This window comes from Molossus molossus, unplaced genomic scaffold (genome assembly GCF_014108415.1).
Source record: "Molossus molossus isolate mMolMol1 unplaced genomic scaffold, mMolMol1.p scaffold_m16_p_8, whole genome shotgun sequence".
Classification (NCBI taxonomy): Eukaryota; Metazoa; Chordata; class Mammalia; order Chiroptera; family Molossidae; genus Molossus; species Molossus molossus.
Genome location: NW_023425402.1, coordinates 46,886,802 through 46,902,628, shown reverse-complemented (window position 1 = coordinate 46,902,628; position 15,827 = coordinate 46,886,802). Strand labels below are relative to the sequence as shown.

The 15,827-nt window shown below is 43.5% G+C and overlaps 1 pseudogene; it reads left to right on the top strand.

The window, feature by feature from the left end:
- Window positions 1-15,827, top strand: part of LOC118620720 — a 101,012-nt pseudogene that overhangs the window by 40,602 nt on the left and 44,583 nt on the right.

The following is a 15,827-nucleotide window of genomic DNA, read 5'->3' as shown; positions in this document are numbered from 1 at the left end:
GATTTGATTCAAAGGTTAGAGCGTCAGCCCATGGACTGAAGGGTCTTGGGTTCAATTCCCAGTAAAGAACACATACCTGGGTTGCAGGTTTGATCCCTGGCCCTATTCAGGGTTGTGTGGGAGGCAACTGGTCAATGAGACTCTCCCACATTGATGTTTCCTTCTCTCTCTTTCTCTCCCTCTCTCCCTTCCACTCTATCTAAAAATCAATGGAGAAATATCCTCAGGTGAGGATTAATAACAACAACAACAAAAATGATAATACTGATAAGTAAAAACTGACATTCATATAGTGAAAAATATTTTACCTGAATAATAACAATGATTATATTTATTTATTTAGGTTAGTGATTAACATAATTAAAGAATATCTTAGAAACTTCTCTGATCATGGTTGACTTGGCTAGCATCAACTGAAATAGCAGATTGAACTATTGGTTTGGTTTGGTTTATTTATCTTTGTTGTTGAAAGTATTACAGATGTCCCTCCTTCCCCCATCCCTGTTGACCCTCCCCCTTCACCACACTATTGTTTGTGTCATTGGCTGTGCATATATTCATATAACTTCTTTGATTTATCTCTTCCCGCCCTTCTTCTCCCCTTCCTTCATCAGGGACCTGGTTTTAGGGAAGAAAAAAAATGTATATTTTGCCCTTAAATTACAAGTTTGAGAACATTTTAATAAAGACTTTATGTTAACTGAATTTGGTTATATTTCTAAAATTAGTCTTTAAAACTATAATTGTAAAGTAAAACAAAAGCCCTGTTGATCTAAGTCAGTCAGGATGAACTCAGGGCCCTGCTTCGCTGACGGCTCTTTAGCTGATGCGGGAGCCCATCGCTCTTCAGCGCGTTCGTCCCTGAGATGGACCCTCACTCCGAGGCACATGTCGAACTGGACGAGCTTCCGGAGAGGCCTGGCTCTGCTCACTGCCCTCGCTTCTCCTCCAGGTCACCAAGAGGGCAGCGAGTCCAGTCCTGGCCGGGTCTGGGAATGGGCCCACGCAGGAGTGGACAGATTTGCGGTGCCGTATGACGTGGACTTGGGAAGCAGCACGTGAGAAAACAAACGCCAGGTATTCTTGCCTAGGAAACAAAACTTCAGTTAAACCTTCTTGTAAAACTCAGTATTTTTTAAACAAAACTCAGTGTGTCTTTCAGGGCAGCTCCCTTTTGAGTAAGAAGAAAAGATGAGTCCCTTCCCTGTCAGGACAGCCCTCAGTCTACTGAACACAGAAACGCTGATGACCTCGTGTGGCCTTGAGAAGTGTAGGCCACACGTGGTGGCGGAGAGCAGTTGGGCAAGGGGTGCTTGACGCAATAAGTTACAAAGGTAAATTTAAAGCAATAAAACAGGGAGTTACCACATTATCCTGTCGTTAATGGTTCATATCCCAGTAATAAATGAAAAACTACTCTTCATTTGTGTCCTCAGCATGGGATTATTGCCCTTCTGATAATCACTAACTGTTGGATGTTTATTCATCAAACACTAAGTATTTACTCTGTACCAGGTACTGTTCTAGACACTGGGATCATATAGCTATATGAGAATATCTTTAAGGAATGTCTAGCCTGGAAACACTGATCTGGTCTTGACTTATAGATAGAAAGCAGTCAGACAGCACTGGTGGTTGGGTGGAGATGGGGTATTGGGGGGCAGGGTGGAGGGATTTAGCAAAAAAGAAAAAAAAGGGAGAACTCAGGGACAATAGTGTGGTAATTTCGAGGGTGGGAGGGGAGTGGGTGAAGGTGGAAGAGGGCAGAGAGGAATAAATGGTGATGGAAAAAATTAAATTTAATTAAAAAAAATCAATCTGATCTCTAAGCGAAAATTATAACCCAGTGGCACAGGCAAGAACCATGGGGGTCCCAGTAGAGGGAGGGATTTGCCCTGTGGGGGGCTGCCAGAGTAAAGGAAACGTTTGCAAGTCTTCCCAGAGAAATAGGTATTTAATCTTGTTGCTAAAAGATGGTAAGATATTATCTGTCAGAGAAGGAAAGGTTCTTAAGCAGAGGAAACAGCATTAGCAATGTCGGGGAGGTATGAAACGGGGTGCTGAGTCTGGAGAATGGCAAGAGGACCGCCACAGCTCGGGTGTGAAGGCGTGCTGGGGAACAAGGCGAAGGTGTGTTTTGGTGCAGCCTGCGAAGAGCCTGCTAATTCATGCTGCATCTAGAGTTTATCTTACAAGCAAAGAAAAGCCATTGGTGAGTTTGAGCAGGGGAGAAGTTCAATCATAGCTTTGTTTTCGTATGGTAGCTGCGTGGGTGTTAGTGTGGAGGATGGACTGGAATAGAAAGCTCACACAGAAAAGAAGTGCAGTGATCACAACAGGTCCCCAAAGAGTTAGGAGGAACACCCCCTCCCCCCCCCTGCAAGGATGTAATAGTGGGAACAGAAGGGAGGGGCAGGCTTGAGAGCACTTTTCGGAGGAGGAAATGGCAGGATTTGAAGACTGGATGTTCTAGTGAGAGAATAAGGGTGGAATTCAAATGACTTTCTCAGGATCGGGGAGGAGGCTACTAACTGAAACAGAAAGCAGGTGGGTCACTTCAGCGGGGGAATGACCCTGAGTCTCAGATCCACGCCTGTGACAGAGTTTTCTGAAGCCCAGGTGTGAATGTTTGGCGGCTGCGTAGCTCTGAAACTCCGGGCAGGTATGAGCTGAGGTATGAATGTGGAAGATGAACCACAGGAATGAGTTAAAGTGACTAGAAAGAGCCAGAGAAGTCTGAGATGGGCCCCTGGGTAACACTTCCATTTATGAGTAAGGTCATGGAACAAGAATCCGTGAGAGGAACAAGGAGACTGGAGAAAAAAAGCAAGAAATAGTGTTATGAAAGCCAATGGAAAAAAAAAAAGTTTTAATCAGAAGATAGTTACTAGTGTAGTGAAACATCCAGAAAGATGCCCCCTAAAAGCCAGGCAGTGGGGTCGGCCATCGGGTGGTCACGGCCAGTCCTGCAGGGCACTCCGAGTCCTGGGGCTGGCAGCCAGGTCACAGTGCGCTGTGGGGTGGTCAGGAGGCAGGGAAGTGAAAATGTCTTCTTGGAATTGTTTTTCTAGCAATAGTTTACCATTTCATCTACTCTCTGGTGTGTTACTCATGGAGATGTAGGTTACCCGATTTTTAAAACAGCTGGCTGGGTGCAAGGCCTGGCTTTGAAAGCAGTTCCTCTTTTCGAAGAGAACTGGCCCTTCCAGAGTCTGCAGCTGCAGCCTTGATCTGCCAGTTAGAACTGTGAGGTCAACTGAGTAAACGAGAGATTCAGACTCAGTGCAGTGCTTGGGGAGGCTGAATTAATCGTAAATAGGACAGAATCCTCAGACTTGAAAAGTCTGGAAAACTCGTCCAGGCATGCGTTTAAGAGAGCCCCTCTTCTTCCTCTCTCTCCCCACCTTTCTTCTTAGTGCTTCTAGGCCTCCTATGAACCCAGCTGGGCCCACTGGCAGAGAAGAATAGAAGTGCAGTGGATGAAAAACAAACCAATCTCTGCCTCTTCAGCCTCAGGCTCATTCTGTGCTAAGCTACCAGGGCTGTCCACTAGTTTCTTCTATGGTACATGAAATTATTTTTAAAAAATGTTTTAACTACTCACTGGAGGATATTTTTCCATTGATTTTCAGATAGAGTGGAGGGAGAGAGAGAGAGAGAAACATTGATTGGTTGCCTCCCGCACAACCAGGGCCGGGGACTGAACTGCAACCAAGTTACGTGCCCTGGATTGGAATCGAACCCGCACCTCTTTGGTCTGTGGGTCGACGCTCTAACCACTGAGCAAAACTGGCCAGGGCGCATAAAGTTATTTTAACTTAAAATAATCATTGGAAAGATCTCCTTCCTTTTACCTCGAGAATAAGTTCCCCATAGAAACCGAGCTGTATGTGCCCAAACTGTAAAAATGTGGCCTTCTAAGTCAGAAATTCTGTCAAAATGGCCTATTTTTAATGCATAAAGCAGACTTTTATCTAGAGTGCAGTTGATTTCCCCCAGCGCTGGTTCTGCTGCCAAGTTTCCTCAGCTGTTTTTGATTATTAAATATATTGGAATTGCTAGAGTGTTAAGAATTGCTCAAACACATTGGGTTGTCTTAAATCCTTAAAGTAACCATATTATGTATAAGCGCTCATAAAAGTAGAGCTGGTGTGAATTCGGTAGGTTAAGGGGCTCAGAGAAGCCAGGTATCAGCTGCCTCAGCCTCTAAGTGATAATTGTACCAGCTGCTAATTCTTTCTCTCCACAGCTGCCAGAGGACACATTTTCAGTTGAATTTGTATTTGGAGCAGTAAAAAAAAAAAAAAAAATCTATTGACGGGTTGTTCTAGCATTGATTTTCTGTTTTGCACCTTCATTTGACCTGAACTACTATCTCTAAATCTTTTTTTTTTTTTAGCCCTGCCCAATTTGGCTGAGCAGTTAGAGCATCGGCCTGCAGACCAAAGAGTCTCGGATTCAATTCTGGTCAAGGGCACGTACCTTTGTTTCGGTTCGGTCCCTGCCCTGGTCGGGTCGAGTGGGAGGCAACCAGTCAATGTTTCTCTCTCACATCAATGTTTTTCTTCTCTCTCTCCCCCCACCCCCTCCCACTCTCTCTGAAGATAAAAATGGAAAAATATCCTTGGGTGAGAATTTTTTTAAGTTGTTCTTTTTTTTTTTTTTAATCTCAGAAACTTTTTTAAAGGTTTGAAACAAAAATATTATAAACAAAGTAAGTTTTTGAGATTATTCATTTTGGTGATTTTATTTTCTCTAACATTCTGTGCCTACCATCAGTGCGTAGCACATATTATTTTGCCTGAGAGTTGGCCCTTGACACACACAGGTGACATTTGACAGACCAGGAAGACTTGTTAGACAAACACCAGACCAGAGTTTAAATGGAAATGGGCCAGTTAGCAAACAGATAATAAATAGAACCTGCGAGGTGGAAAGATCACAGTCCTACCCCTGTGGGGAAGGAATTGATGCTAAAATTTTGCGAGCGTCCATCTGAGAGCTTCTTCAGATGGAGGCCGAAGCTGGAAAGGGACTTACCAATCTCAAGAGAGAACCACGTTTTTCTCTCAACAACTAGGTTTGCCAGGTAAAATATGACACTGTTTGGGACATAGTTATGCTAAAAAAAAAAGTATTTGTTGTTTATCAGAAATTAAAATTTAACTAGGTGACCTGTATCTTTATTTGCTAAATCTGTCAATCCCACAACAAAAGTGAGTGTGGCGATTTGGCACCAGCCTCTGCAACCTGGGAGCATCAGATTGGAATCACCAGCAAGGAGGAGAGAGGCAAAGGTGTGTGTGTTGGGGGGGGGGGGGAGCATCTGTAGTAGAGTCAACAATAAAAATAAAAAGAGAACCCTCCCCTCAAACTTCTGCCAAATAACCAAACAATAGGGCTCTTTGTACAAAAACAGGTCAAGGTAATACACATGCAACAAACCAACTCCTGGGATTGCCCAGCAAAAACGGTTCAAATTAGTCCAGAATGATTTAGGGAAGTAATTGTTTCTTTCCTAATCTCCCCCTAGGCTATACCAAGTGACACCCTTCTTACCCCAACTAGTCACTCCTTCATTTCTGCTTTGTCTTCTGCTATTTCATAATTGAATGTTATTCTAGAATAGAGCTCTGTGGACAGAGAAGATCACTTAACTCACCCGGCAAGGCAAGGGGATCGCCACCTTCCTTGTTTCACACTCTGAGATGCTGGAGTGTCTAGCCTGTGGAGCGCATTCAGTTCTGAGCTTTCAGCCTCTTTCGGTTGATCCAGAGTCACCTAGACCAATGTTTCCCAAAGGAGATCCTGCAAAACCCGATGCTAAATAAAGTGCCCCAGGCTCTCCCTCCTTTAGCCTTAGCATTGAAACCCTCGGGTACCGGATTCCATTGATAAGGCATTGACTCCTACTCTGCTATGAATTCGCAAGTGCTCACCGTCCTTGGGAGCCTCGGAAACTATGATTGGCAAAATGGAGACACTCGTGGCTTTTCCTGCACTGTGGTTCCTGGACCCCACTTGGCCTTCCGTGCTGTTGCCCTCCATGTTCAGGTGGTGCCCACCCCTTCTCTGTTCTTTCTGGTTTTGCATTCTCAGCTATGGACACCACAGTGAGAGGGGCTCTTTATCTCCTTTTAGGACATTCCTTAGTTTTTAAAGAAGAGGGCTGACTTTCTGTCTCAAACCACCAGGAAAACCAACACCCAAGGAAACAAAACATACTCTTTCTGTAAAGCACTCAAAGTGTGCTAGGTTGTCAGGTTGGTAGAAATTGCAATCTCAACAATTCACTCCTCGCTGCCCACTACGCATGCACTGGGCAGGCCTTGGGCCACAGGAGCTGCGGCCTTTCAGAAGAGTCGAGCCTCCAGGAGAGGAGCTAGTCAAAGGAGACTTCCGAAAGGGGCAGCTTGAGCTAAACCGGAGGGAGGACATGTTGGACTAGTTTGGCAGAGGAAAGGAATCTATTCCACGGGAAGACCAGTAGGAATGACAGTCCAGAAGCTTCCAGTCAGAGCCAACTTATCTATCGGGCCACATAGACTGGGAGTTTAGGATCTAATTGCTTTTCAGGGACCATTGAAAATGTTTGAGATCTGAGGGGGAGAAAAAAAAAACACATGCAGCCCTGGCCAGTTTGGCTCAGCGGTTGAGCGTCGGCCTGCAGGCCAGAGAGTCCCGGGTTCGGTTCCCGCTAGGGGTACGTACCACAAACAAACAAACAAACAAACCAAACAAACAAAAAAATACATGCATTACTCCAAAGTGAGAAAAGAAAATACACAATAGCTGTCAATAAATGCTTAATTACAAGTCTGTAAAATGTAAAAACTTGGTTAACTGAGCATTTATAAACTTCTCATTATATCTGAAAACAACTGATGGATCAGATTTTCTCACTTTGTAAGAATCCCTAGGTACATACTGCCCAGAAATCATGGCCAATCATTAACTAAATGTGTTGCTCATAGCCAAATAATTTGAAAAGCAAAACAATACCTATCATTTAACATTTTTACAGAAAAAATTTGATGGGGATGTGAGGAAATTTTAATGTATTTGCTATAATGTGGGACAGGGTCTCCAAAAGTAAGAGTGTCTGAGGCCAATGAAGGTCTTAAAACAACTCTAAAATGGTCATTACATTGTTCAGAACTACTTACTCACCTTGCCCTGGGGTTCCTGTTTGGGATTCCAGCCCAGTGATCTCTGAAGAGCTTTTTCTGATTAGCACCGTGACTAATTGCACACAGAACAGACATTCCTTTAGCTCACAGACAAATGGAAATGCAAAATCAAGAGCATCTCTTTCTGAATTCCCCCACTAAGAGCCCTCTTCAGCCACTGTGCCTGTGAACTCTCCAGGGGAGGAGTCCCGGAGGGCCCTGAGAGTTCTGTGCCCGAGGCCCCCCCTGGTGGAGCCCGGTCTGGGAGAAATGCCTTTGAATTTGGGGGACTTCCACCCTCAGCCTTCCTTTCTACCCCCTCTTCATTACTACATAGGTGAAATTTGGGCAGACTATTAAAGAGAAGGGGTCAGAGCCCTGGCCGGTTTGGCTCAGCGGTTAGAGCGTCGGCCTGCGGTCCTGAGAGACCCGGGTTCGGTTCCCACTAAGGGCACGTACCTCGGTTGCAGTTTGTCCCTGGCCCTGGTTGGTCGTGCGGGTGGCAGCCACTCGATGTGTCCCTTCACGTCGATGTTTCTCTCTCTCTCTCTCTGTTCCTCTCTCTCCCTCCCACTCTACCTGAACAAAAAATGGAAAAATGTCCTCCGGTGAGGATAAAAAATAAAAGAGAGAGCAGGGGTCAGAAATGGAGCTGAGGACGTGGAACAGGGGAGAGGCCGCCTGCCCACATTTGGTGATGGAGTGAAAGGGGGCGAGCAATGGGTCTGTGAAGAAAGGTCTGGAAGATAGACGTATTTGACGACGTGATATTGACTGCACTGTGATTGGAGCTTTAATGATTAGATGTGATATTATTCATTATAGAACCCCCTTTTATCTGGGGAGACCAGGGAAAGAGAGGACAGAGGCAAAACCACGTTCTTTTCTCTGCCCTCCATACCTGCCTGTGGGTTCGCTGTCTGGGAGCTGCACCGGTGCCCAGCTGCGCACACCAGGCCTGTACCCACGGGTTCAGCACTGTCTCTCTCCTGCTGGTGCCCAAGGTCTTCCAAAATAGGGAGTGGGTGGTGCCTCGCCTCTGTTTGCTGGTCCTGGGACTGCCTTCCACTGTTCCCTGCCTCTCATCCTCATCTGCAGCTTCTTGACTGTTACTTTGCAGCCTACCAGCACATGCTGGACCCTGAGGAGGGGTTTGCCGTAGCACAGGTGATCACTGACATCACGCACAGGTGCCCAAGTTTTGATCTCAGCCACCCTCACTTCCTTAAGTCCTACCAAGATGAATGCGCCGCCTGCGGCTTCACCAGCAGCTCGTGAGGGGCGTCCTCAGCCAGCACGTGAGAACATTGGCCTTAAAGATATTACACGCGAGAAGAGGGTGGAAATCGTGGCCAGAACTAAAAATAGTGTCTCCCTTTTATTGCAGGTCCAGAGTCTGGGTTTTCTAGGGCAGCATGTGCAACATGTTTGTTTGTAAGCTCATTCGTGTTGTTGAATTCCAAGCATAGCTACTGTCTTCAAGGGAGGTTTCCACCCTAATTATATTACTAGTCCACAAAGAATGGAAAACCTGTTTCATTAGCTTGTAGAGTTTTTGGTCATGGAAGAAGGACTCAACACACCCCTGTACAAGGCACTGATGGATACAACTGTGCTTATTTTTCTAGTGTGGTGACTATTTTTAGGACACTGAAGGGGATGATCTCAGTGTGTCCCCTCTGGGGAAAGCTAGTGGCCGGAAGTAAAAGGAGACCAAGGTTTGTCCAGTGCACTTACCCTAGGCCTCGTTAGAATTTCCCCCTTGTAGTCAATTATTTGACAAAAAGAAGTTTTCTTGTGCTTCTAAAGATGGTTGGAAGTTGGTTGCCTTTGCTTTTCTTGGATGACATCTAGGCTCAGACTGAGAGACCAGCATGTTCTTGTATGAGTGGATCTTCAAAATCATGTCTGAGTGAAAATGATCAAATAACGAAGAAATGCGAAGGGCTGATGTTTTTCTCGTGCCAAGGCGCCTAACTCCCATCCATGGGAAAGTTTAACTTTTCTCATTTTAACTCCTATGCTACATTTCTAGATAGAGCATGTCCAGAGGCTTCGGCAAGAAGGCTGTCTATACGAGAGCAATAACTTTGGACTTCTCCTTAACGTAATTTGCGAACATGTTATTTCCATCAACAATAGCTGGTAAGCTGGTGTCATCTTTAGACATTTGACATTTAATCTCCTAGATAAGTTAAGGGTGTGATGCTAAGTCTGGATACCTCTCAAGTATTCGGAGAGATGAGAGAAGTGGACATAAAAGCCACAGAAGAGGGATTCCCATGCGCGCACGATAGAGGTGCTTTGTAAGTAATAAAGAATAGGAGGCGCAAATGTAAACTTAAGCCACTGGGTACAGAACCTTCACTTCCTTGAGAAGTCCTGGAAAAAGCAGATGCTCTTGAAATGCCATCAGAGAATTCAATCAGAGGCTGCATGTAGCAACATGTATGAAACTGGACGTCCTTAAAAGCTTCTTAAATAGGAATTTCTTTTTCCTAGCAAGTGTCACCAAAAAGGTTTCTGCAGATTCACCTTGTGATCTCCCACCTCTTGAAGGAGCAAATTAAATTCCCTGAGACCACCCAGAGAGGGTATATACTTTAAAACCCCCTTGATATGTAGTATGACCCCCTCCCCCCATTCCCTGTCAGCCTTTGAGAGGAGAGAAGGAACCGAGAAGTGTGTGACAGGCCCCAGGTTGGTCTGGCTCAAGATCACAGTTCCTCTATTGCCTTCAAACGAGTGCAGACATTGTCCAGCTCCTTTCCACACCCCACAAATATGTGTTGAGCTCCTACACATACTGGGCAGCGTGCGCTGGTGGCCTCACAGACCCGAACAGCAGAGCATGGCCCTGTGCCCCGTGAGGTGGACAGTGCAGCAGAACAGGCAGACTTTCGGGGGGAGTTGCTACATGACTGTGGTGTCATCTTGGGGACCAGCAGGGTGCCATGGGATTGCATAGCTGAGTTTCAGCCATGGGGTTCCCAGCACAAGGCTACATTTCCTCCACAGACATTTCTCAGAACTGATTTCTTCACTGTAATAAGCTCCAGACAGCAGCTGTGCCTATGGAACTTGCTGTGGTAGGATCTACTGTCTAGGAGACGGGGTTTGGCAGAATGTGCGAGGCCTGTATGGATACTAAGTCTTGTCAGACGAGTCTCAAAAGCAAGGGTTATTTGCTTGATAAGATTCCTTTCCAGCCGAGGGTTGTGTTTTTTTTTTGTTTTTGTTTTTTTATCCTCACCCGAGGACATTTTTCCATTTTTTGTTCAGGTAGAGTGGGAGGGAGAGAGAGGAACAGAGAGAGAGAGAGAAACATCGATGTGAAAGGAACACATCAAGTGGCTGCCACCCGCACAACCCAACCAGGGCCGGGGACAAACTGCAACCGAGGTACGTGCCCTTAGCGGGAACCGAACCCGGGTCTCTCAGGACCGCAGGCCGACGCTCTAACCGCTGAGCCAAACCGGCCAGGGCGAGGGTTGTGTTTTTAAAGATCTAAGACTAAGGAATCCCATCGCATAGTTTTAAGAAGTATTTATACTCTAGTTCCACATAGGTATACACAAGCCCTTGACTAGTGCTGCGTTGTGTTTCCAAAAGAATACCCACAGACAGCATTTTGTCACAACTCGCCTCGTTCATTCATAAAGCATAACATCCTTATGGCAAAGAGGAAGGAGTGCAGTTGAATACAAAATTTAAAAATTTTTTTTGTCCATTAACATGTTGGGGGAGCCTGGCTGGTGTGGTTCAGCAGTTGAGCATCGACCCATGTACCAAGAGGTCGCCGGTTTGATCCCCAGTTAGGGCACGTGCCCAGGTTGTGGGCCCATCCCCAGTGGGGGGCATGCAGGAGGCAGCTGATGGATGTTCTCTCGCATCAATGTTTCTACCTGTCTCCCTCTCCCTTCCTCTCTCTCTAAAATCAATTAAAAAAAAGAAAACATGTTGGGAGGAAAAGGGGATAAAAGCACAGGTAAAAAATAGAAACTAACCATGAAAATTATTTGTTTAATATTTAGTCACTTTTATTTTATTTTTTTCAAATATTTGACTAAATATTGACAACTGCAATGTTGACAGGTTTACTGTATGCATTTTAAGAATCTTACTCTCATTGCACATTTAGAATAAACTCCTATGTCTTCCCATTTTTAAAGGGTTCACATGAAAACAAAGAGCACGTTATATAATCTGATGGGTTCCCTGGACAGCCTATGAGACCCTGCCAGTTTCCCGTTTTAGTTTTTTAAAAAAAATAATGCCCTAGTTTAAAGGAGCTGTTTTATTGATCTTTAAAAATATAGAATTCAAATATCTTTGGAAAGAAATTAAGTTCTTCCTTGTGTAAAATTGTCATTAGTTGCCCCTCTTCTTAAGCCCAGCACTGAAAAGCATTTATCTGCTGGAGTTCCACCCTTCCCTGCACCGGCCTCGCTCATCCCCAGAGCCCTTGAGCATCTCTTCCAGGAGGCCCGCCACACCCACAGGCCGGCCCGTCCAGCAGCCTCGCCTTGCTGGAGAGACGCGTGCTGCAGCTGGCCCTGGACGTATGGCTCACGCTGGCCAAGCCCGAGTCCTGGCGCAGCGCACGGCTCCAGAAAGATGTAGGTTCTCTGAGAGGGGAGGTGGGGCCTTGGAAAAGAGGAGGTTTCCTCCCAGATGTTACTACTTAGCTTTGTTTTTTTGTTTGGCTCTATTCCTCCCCTGTTTGGCCAGAGACAGATCATAGTCCTAGGCCTTGCCAACATTTTTATGTGATATATATATATATATCACATAAACTTATATATAAAAAAAAATATATAAAATATGTATATTTTTTGGTCAAAGTTTCTAGCTTATCAGGATGCTGCTAGAATGAACATTAAAAGGGAGCTGTACATAGGTATGTGGGAAGTGTTTTCTGATTTACGATTTATATTTTAACAATATACAGTTCATACATTATAAATTTTCTTTCCACTAAGACTTTTTCTAAAATTCACTTCTTTTGTCCTGAGCTGAGATTTGGTAGAGAGAGAGGACTGAATGTGAAGTCAGGAACCTGGACTCAGCCCTGCCATTAACTTGCTGTGTGACTCTGAGCAGGTGTCTTAGCCTGTCTGAGCCTCACTTTCCTATTTTGAAACATTATTTTTGTGTATTTGAAGGGAAGTAATGATAGGTGAGCTTGATGATCTCTAAAGGCCCTTCCAGCTCTAGTGAGCTATGCTTCAAACTGTGGCCTGGTGATTTACATGGTGTTTGTAGTTGAATTTTAATTATTTTATTTTTCAGTTAAGGCTATTACAATTGAGCCTAGGTTTTCAATTTGACCTTACTCTGTATGGGCACTTGCTGCATATGAGGAATTTTCAAGGGCCCCAGATGCCAAAGATATCTGTTTCATGTGTCTAGCTCAGACTTCTGTCTCCTCCTGCCCAAACTAAAATTTTATTTTATTTTAAATTAATTTTAAGTTGACCAAAATAATACAATAGCAAAGGAGGAAAGCAAAAATATTATCCTAAATATGTCCACTCATATGCATTCATAATTAGTTTTCTGAATTCAAGTATTCTCCATGTGCATGTTGTTATAATCATACACTTCATTCAGTGCTATCTCCCGTCTTTCTCAGTTAACCTCATATTATGTATTTTTCTATGTTAATAACCAGTCTGTATACTCACTTTTATAACTGCATAATTCTTTTAAGTGGTGAATTATAACTTACCTAACTATTTCCCTCTTCATGGGCATTCAAGTGAGTTTCCATTTTTTCATTATTATTAAAAATGCTATAAGGTACATCTCTATGCTTACAGATTTTTCCATATTTTGAATCAATTCTTTTTGATAAATTTTTGGAAGTGAAATTGTTTTAACAAAATTTAAGTCTTTAGATAATATGTTGGCAGGTTGCTTCTTAAGAGTTGTGCCAATTGAAGTGGTGAACACACAATACAATATACAAATGATGTATTGTAGAATCATACACCTGAAATCTATATAATTGCATTAACTAATATCACTTCAATAAATCCAATTAATTTTTTTAAAAAGAGTTATGCCAACTTATGCCATCAATAATATTTAAGAGCACCGCTATATCAGGTGTAAGCATAGAACATCTATACCAGTACATACATATATAGAAAAGGTGGGATTATATTGTTAATTTTTACTTTCCTGCTGTTTGTTGAGATTAAATATTCTTCTAAATGTCTTGTTACAAGCTGTATTTTTTTTGTGAATTTTCTGTTCTTTCCCTTTGTTTATTTAGCTCTTAGAATCCTAATGTTATTCTTATCCACTCATATGAACTCTTCTTAAATAAAAACTTTAATCCTTTTATCCATTATATTTTCTGCAAATATTTTCCCCAATTTGTCTTTTTATTTTTAACAGAAACTTATTTTCATACAGTAAAATCTGTTCATCTTTTCTTTTGTGATTTTTTCTATTTTCCTAAATCCAGAAAGCAAATCTTCCCCTAGATGTTCCTATTTCTTATTTTATTCTAATTTCTTAAGATTTTTACTTTATTTTTAAAAGATTTAACTCCTTTAGTATTTCACCTGAAGTGTGTGTGTGTGTGTGTGTGTGTGTGAGGTATGGCTCAAAATTGAATTTCTCCCCAAATTACCAGTCATGTATCCTACTACAATTTATTGAGAATTCTTTTCATTTTGTATTATGGTACCAGATTTGTTTAATGTATTTTAAATTCTCTTATAAATCAAAGTAAATATCTGAGACACCTATCTAGGTTCCCATTGATACCACACAGTTTTAATGATTATTATTTTTGAAAAGTGTTTTGGATCTAGAAATGACAAATATTCAAATTAAACTTTTTTATATTAGGCCAGAAAGGGGGGCACGTATTACCCTCAGAAGACAGGTAGGAGTTAGTTTAATACATGTCTTTATCACTTTGGAAGACTTCAAGAGTGTAGAAATTGCATCCTTGAGTGGACAAGGCTTCTAGTAGGTGGATGGACAGATACGGGAGTGTGTGCATGCCTAGGGAGCCAGGCCAGGAAGGCAGGTGAGGGCCCAGCCTGGGGCCTTGCTGGGAGTGGTATATTAGAGGGTAGCAGAGATGTCAGCGCAGAGGAGCTGACCTGGCAGGAGGGCATGGAGAGCAACGTGGTTGTTTCACAAGTTGCCCAGGGCTGGCTCTGTGTGGAGGCGCACTGTAAGGGCAGTTTAGTTTGCTGTAAAACAACTGAACTTGGCGTTAGGAAGCCTAAATTCACTCTTGGGATCGCTGTGTGACACTTAGAAGGTTTCAGTGTTGCTTCAGATCCCTCACTGATCAAATGGAAATCATGGTATCGATGATGCTGTGAAAACAAATGAGTTACTGTATGTGAGAAACTTCGAATTTTTGAAAGAACAATCAGAGGGGCTTATAAGAAATGATTTATTATTATTGACCATAGATTAGTTGACAAATATCAGGGACTTCTATTTCTATTTAGGTCATCTTTGTCATTTCTATTTATTTTGGCTTAAAACATTTATAATAATGATAACAGATACTATGTACTAGGCATGTTTGCTGCTATTAACTCACTTAACCCTCTTAACAACCCTACTAGGTAACTATTTTCTATTAGTGCTTCTTATGTACTGTTATTATCCCTGCTTCACAGATGAGGAAACTAAAAGACAGCAAACTTGAGTAAATTGCCCCAAATCCCACAGCTTGTAAGCGGCAGAGCCAGGATTTGAGCCCAGAAAATCTGGATCCAGAGACTATGCCACTAATAGTATTTTTCTTAATATGTGATATTTCTTTTTTTTAAAAAAAATATATATATACATTTTAAAATACTTTGTTTTCTTTCAGCTGCTTTCAGCGAAAGCGATGGGGGACCCCTTTCTCGTGGGGGAGATAGGACTACTTGCACTCAAGGCTGCAGCAGCTGAAGGGACAGAACCAGGGCCAAGACTCTCAGGTGCTGCTCCTGGAGACATTTTCCAAACTTCTGGACCTTCTGACCCTCTGCCACCAGCTGACAGAAATGAGTCTGGAGAGCGTGCTCTTAGCTCGGTCAGTAGGGGGACTGAGGATCTGGAGGGGAGATAACAAATAGTAGGTCTTCTTGCCTACAAGCCTTGCCCCCTTGTGTCCCCGGAACAGCCAGAGGAAACTTTCTAAATTGCTGAAATGATCGCCTGGCTCCCTCCTTTGCTCCTTGTCTCACCATGCGCCTCTCTGACTTCTGAGCTAGGCTAGATCCTAGCACCTGGCCTATCTCCATTCAGCACACTACCTTGCAATAAAATGCTTGATATTGGTTTATTGGGTTTCCTGCTAGTGGAAGCTCCCTGAATGCAAAACTACTGCGCATGTTGTTTTCCACGGTATCCCATCACCCGGGGTCAGGCCTGACCCACGTGAGGCACTCGGTGAATGCTGACTGGATTTTCTCTTGAACACAGTGACATTGAATAGCAGAGCAGAAGCAGTGGAGGACTAGACAGAGGAGAGACGGAGGCAGTGACAGCATTCAGGCCTGACAGAGGTGTGGAAGGTTTAGCTGGTAGAGGGAGGGAATGATTAATGAGTTAGGTTTCAGGTAGGAGGGCAAGGTGATAATAAGACGTCCAAGTGGACATGTTTCACAAGCAGGGAACACATGGAACTAG